This window comes from Diceros bicornis, chromosome 13 (assembly GCF_020826845.1).
Source record: "Diceros bicornis minor isolate mBicDic1 chromosome 13, mDicBic1.mat.cur, whole genome shotgun sequence".
NCBI lineage: Eukaryota > Metazoa > Chordata > Mammalia > Perissodactyla > Rhinocerotidae > Diceros > Diceros bicornis.
Window position 1 is genome coordinate 51485556 of NC_080752.1, and position 6067 is coordinate 51491622.

The window sequence follows — 6067 nt, forward strand, 5'->3', positions numbered from 1 at the left end:
TCATTATGCAGAAAATATTTCCTGAGTGCCTTCTGTGGGTTGGGTGCTGTTCTGGGCACTGGAGATTCCACAGTGAACCAAAAGTCCCTGTTCTTGTGACACTTACAGTCTGGAGGGAGAGACAGACAATAAAGTAATAAACAGATACATACATAAAACGTCAGGGGCTGTGAATAGAAATAAAGCAAACAGAGGATAGAGTGTGCAGGTGCTGTTTTAGAGAAGTGGATCAGAAAAGGCCTCCCTGGTGTGGTGACATTTGAGCGGAGACCTGCCGGAAGGAAGGGCAAGGCATGCAAATATCTGGGAGGAGAGCATGTGGGCAGAGGGAACAGCCAGTGCAAAGGGCCTGCAGCAGGGGCAGGGGAAGCGTTCCTTGGAGCAGCAAAGGGGCCAGCATAGCTGGAGAAAGGAAGCAAGGGAGGTGCAGAGAGGTGTTGCCTACATTAGGTGCATTATCTCATTTAATCCTCACGGCTCTGCAGCATAGGATTCTCATCATCTCTAATTTACAGATGAAAAAACTGAGGCTCAGAGAGGTAACATGACTGTGCCAAGTCACACAGCACTGAAGATACTGAGAGATGCACACCCAGGTCTGCCCATTCCAGGCCATTTCCTGCCCTCACGTGCCCCTGTCTCTGCCAGGCTGTGCTCAGCTCTGTTAACATAGACTCGTGCTCTAGCTCACCCACCACGGTCATCAAAGTCACGACTGATCTATTAATTCATTGCTAGAGCTTTCATTACACACATTATTACAATGCACGTGATCGCAGTCGTTAGCTTACAACTACAAACACTATTAATAACTCACAGCTCTATCACCACTAATGGGCCCTTTCCAGGGTCCCTCACTCATACACACGGAGGCAAGGAGGGTCTCCGACGGGTGCCTGGAGCTTCTGAATCCTCTGCTGTCTGTCCCCAGCTACCTGCCCCTTTATCCATTGCAGGGAGATGCCACGGCTCCACCCACCCCAGAGCACTCCTCTCCCGTGGAGGCTCTGCTGCCCAGGGTTGGTTTGGATGGCTTCCTTCTTTGGGTTTGAGAGGAAGCGAGAGCAAGCAGAAGCCTGTAACATGCAGAGAATTGAATGTTGACTGCGGATAATCCACAATCAAGCTCCAGTATTAGGCAAGAAAGAAGCCCCTTCAACAAAAGAGACAGAAGGAGTTCAAAGACCTCACCAGAACCCCTCCCAAACTAGGCTGAAAGAAGATTAAGAAATAAGAAAATATTTTGGAACCTAGCTCTATGAAGTCAATGCTAGATATAAACATTTGCTCACTGAATCTTCACAATGACCCTGTGAGAGAAGGATCATGATGCACATTCATTTTAGAGGTGAAGAAGCTGTGGCTCAGAGACGTTAAGCCACTCGCCTGAAGTCACACAGCTAGTAAGCGGAGGAGCTGGAATTTGAACCTGAGCCGATCTGGCATCACAGGCTGTGGTCTTGCCTGAGCTGCCCAGATCAGGAAGGCACAAAGGGATCGAGGAGCGTCATGGCATGTCCAGCCAAGCACCCTGCAGTCAGACACTTGCTTATCTGTACCCCTCTCCCCGCAGGAGCCTGTAGGGAGTAGACTTAAGAGAGAGAGTAGGAGGGGGCAAAGGGAATTGGGAGGAGGGAGGGAGAAGGAAGAGAGGATTGGGGGAGAAAACAGAGGGGAAGTTAAAGGAGAGGAGGGAGGAATAAAGGAGACAAAGAAGGAGGAAGGCTTCCCCCACCACCCATGTACCCTGCCACCCTCATCCTCACCCCTACTCTATCCTGTGTACTAATGTGCATTTGCCACACATGGTCCTTAATCCACACTCCAATATACGGCAAGAATTAGTCCAGTTCACAGGAGCAGGAGCCGAGGTCCACTGCATCCCAGGTACCACTTGTACATCATCTCACTTTAATCTTCAGAGCATCTCTCTTCACGGACGCTCAGAGCACACATTATAAGCGAGCAGCCACACAGGACTATCGCCCTTCCCCACACCCCTGCACTTTCACCTCTCTGCGCCTCTGCCTAAACGTCACCCCCTCCCAACCTCATTGTCTGGCAAATCTTATTCATCCTTCAAGACTCAACTCAAGTGTCACCACTTCTAGGAAGCCACCCATGACTCTTGCAGGCAACACTAGTTGCGTAATACAAAAGTGGATGAAAAGCTCATTTTCTCCCCCTCCCTGCCTTCAATCTCATTTCCCCCAGGTCACAACAGATGGTACATATCCTTTCATATAATTTTCTAGGCCCAAACACACACAAAAAAAATGTGGCCTTTTTTTTCTTTTTCTTTCTTTCTACTTACTTATTTAATTAAAAAAATAGGATTCACATTACTCCAAACTTCTTTGTTCACATCATGTATCACGAAAAACCCCCTAGGTCAGTGCCTGTGGATGACACTCCCTCCCTCCTGCCTGTGTCACCATCCGCAGCAGAGCTGAGCCAGGAGTTACTTCACCATTTCCCTCTCGATGGATGTTCAATTGTTTCATTTTCATCACTGCACACAGCGCTGTAATGAATGTCTTTGTACATTTATCCTTAGGTTCTGATGCTTTTATTCCCACAGGATGGATTCCCAAAAGAGGGATTTGTGAATCAGAGGGTGTTCATATTTTAAATTTTAATTGCTCCTGCTGATTTTGTTCCCCAACATTGAGAGCAATTCTCACTCCCACGGATGTATGCAAGAGCCCTCCTCCCACACCAGGGCCAGAACTGGACATTATCTTTTTTATTCTTGCCAATAGATGGATGACAGTGCCTGCCTCATAGAATGATGAGAGGTTTAAATGTGAAATACAGTATCCAGCACATAATAAGTCCTTAATAAATATGATCCCTTTATATAACTGTGGTGTCATGTTATTATCATATATGTAAGGAAAGCCTAGAACACACGAAGACCTCTAGGTTCAGGAGATGGTATTTTTTTTTTCAAGTAGATTCCAATCTGGATTCCAATCCAGCCTTCCCCAACCAGCTGTGTGGCTCTCAGCTAGTCATTTAACCTCTCGGAGCCTCAGGTGGTTCATGTGTAAATGGGGAGGATGAGCCCCGCGTGTCCTCCATCACAAGGAAATGCCAGAGCTCAAATGAACTCACCTTCACGCAGGTGGGGAGGGTTAGCTCTCAGTTCCACTCATGGCAGGGCATGATCTCTAGATGATTACCACTTCTTAGGAGAGCAGGCACCTTCACAGTCAGAGAAGAGGGAGGGGGTCCCCTGCCCCTCAGTCCTCAACCCTTCAACCAGGCATTCATGCTCCAGGCATCCTTGAGGACAAGACAGGTACATGAATACGAGCACGGGGTCATCTAAAGGGCCCCAAAAGAGTCTCCTCCTATCCACAAATGTCCCCTGGCCCAGAGGATATTGCTAGCTGCCTGAAACTTCACATTAGAGACCCAGGCCTCCCTGCAATGCTCCCTGGGGGACCAGATCCACTCCCAAGACTCCAAGCGTTATTTACCAAACATTTCCTGAGCACAGGCTCTGTTCCCGGCACTGTGCCCAATATATGTGGTACCTCACCATCAAGTCTAGCTTGACACTATCAAAGCCCATCTCTCCATCTCTGACTCCTCTCCACGCTTCAGACCCACATTCCCATCTGTCTACTACGAATCTCACCCTCAATGGCCTGCAGTCACCTGAAACTCAGCACACCCCAAAATGAACTTATCAGCCTCCTCCATAAACCTGCCCCTCCCTCCTCCTGCTTCCCCATTTCCAGGCCCGGCCTCTCCATCCTCTAGGCCATGACACCAGAAGCCTCAGCATTCACCTGTGCAAGGAGGTCCTGCTCCCTCACCACCTGAAACCCACCAGTTACCAAGCTGTATTCAGCTGCCTTCTCCATCTCCCCACCCAGGGCCGGGACTAGGGTGAGGTGAGTGAGGCAAAACTTAAGGCGGCACCCTCAGGTCCCTGCCAGTGCTGACCCTGAGAGTGAGTGCCTCCTTAAATCTGGCACCCAGGAGCCTCACCCACTCACCCTAGTCCACATCAGCCCCGCCCTCTAGACTAAGCCAGCTCCGCTCATCCTCTCTCACTGGGCTAAGGCAGCAGCCAATTACCTGGCTTCCCTGCCTCCCCTCTCCGCCTCCAATCATCCTCTTCCCTGTAGCCAGATTAATCTTCCCAAGTCCCAGCTTTGATCAAATCACATCCTCAAAAACCTTCGGAGACTCACCATCACCTACTGAATTAAGTACCAAGCCTTGCATCCACACAGGACAGGTCGGCCACTGTGCAATCAACTTCTGTTCGAATGCCCCCCTGCCAAAGGCCTCCAGCTCAGAGCTGACATCTGATTGGACAACAAATGAGCACCTGACACAAGAGCAGCCCATTCATAGGCTACCTAAAGCCTATCACATGGCCCGACACAAAAAGCTCTACAAAGAGACACGATTTCTTCTCTCAGGAGTTTGAAGTGGAAGGAAAAAGAGAAGAATTGGATAACTGATAGCAGGACAGAAAAAGAAGAAAAAACAAGGAATTGAATCTGAGTCATGTTAATAGAGTTAATGAACTTCCTCCAGCTGCGGAGGTCCTGGCACCATCTTAAATCCAGTCTGCCTCAGTTTCTCAGCCGCGTGACAGCTCCTCTTGCTGGATTTCCATAAGAGGGGCCTTATTCTGTCACTAGAGTCTTGTGTGAGCTAGCTCTAGTGAATCTCTGGTCCATGAAACCAACACATTCAAGGCTCTTCGCAATACAGCCCCGCTGAGAATCTTGGCTGAACAGACAGCCCATCAAGCTGACATGGTTGGGGCTTTTATTACAAAGATCCAGGGAATTTCATGGAAGAGGACCGGAGCTGGAATGCAGAGGGCCACCAGGAATCAGTCATTCATTTCTCTCTCTCTCCCTCTGTAGTCACTGGGTAGACTGGGTAGAGCCCACCCACTCCCAGCTTCCCAGTTAGAGATCCTAACCCTGCCTTCTCCCTGTCCCAGTTCTAAATTTCCAGAAAAGAGAATCTGCTTGACCCCATGTGGGTCAAGTATCCAATCAGCCACGAACCAGGAACCCAGCTCACGGGAGAGACGCACGGCCCTGGAGCCTTTGACTTCTTCCCCTAGGTTAATCATTGCCCTCTCCCGGTTCACCCCCACCCATGGCTGTGTCCTCAGTGAGGTTCTGAGATGGGAACCAGAAGGGGTGGCCCTGCCTTCCTGACCATGCTGTTTGGCCCACCAGGTCTGGCACTGGGTGAGGAAGGCTGGGTCCAACCAAGACCCTGGGCAAGAGACAGCTGTCTAGAGACGGTGTAAACCCCAGCTCCTGCCACACAGCCCTGAGCTTGGCTATGACACGCACACACCCACGGGAAAAGGGGCATCTGATGCTTCTGTGCGGTTCCAAAAAGCTGGAGACATCTCACACCCACAAATAATAATCATGATTTTCTATAATTGTTATTTGTGTATTTTGCATAATTGTCATAATTATTATCATCAGCTCATCAGCCTCCCAACCCAGTGTGCTCCCCTCCCGTGCCCCGGCCCTGAAATCTGATCACATGGGCACCCTCTCCTGCCTCTGACTTCCTCCTGAGAGCTGGTTCTTAGGGATCCTGCAGGAGATGGGATGGGATGCTCCTGACAGTTCTGCCTTGTTTATTCTTCCAGAATATTTCTGGGCCTCGGAGCTAATTCTGTGCAGAGGCTGTGCTCGGTGCTGGGAGAGGAGACAGAGGGAAAGGAGAGTGGATCTCGCTCGCTCACTCACTCTAGTAAGAGAAATAAGACCTCCCAGCTCCCCTCCAGCCAGTGGTGTGCTGGAGCCAGCTGGACCCACTCAGGAGTTCAGACTATTGGCATCTCATCCCGGCTCTGGATTCCAATATGTGACATCACATTGGTCGCCTGAAATCAGTCATGGTGTGAATATTTACACCATGGAAATTGGCAGAAGCACTTTTTTTCCAGAAAGCTAGCTGTTAAACGTTTACCAGCACACCTCAAACCCACCCTCCACCCCACAGACCGGATGTTCTTTGAAGGCTAAGATATAAGGGTGTCACTCTCCTTCAATGGCTCTGT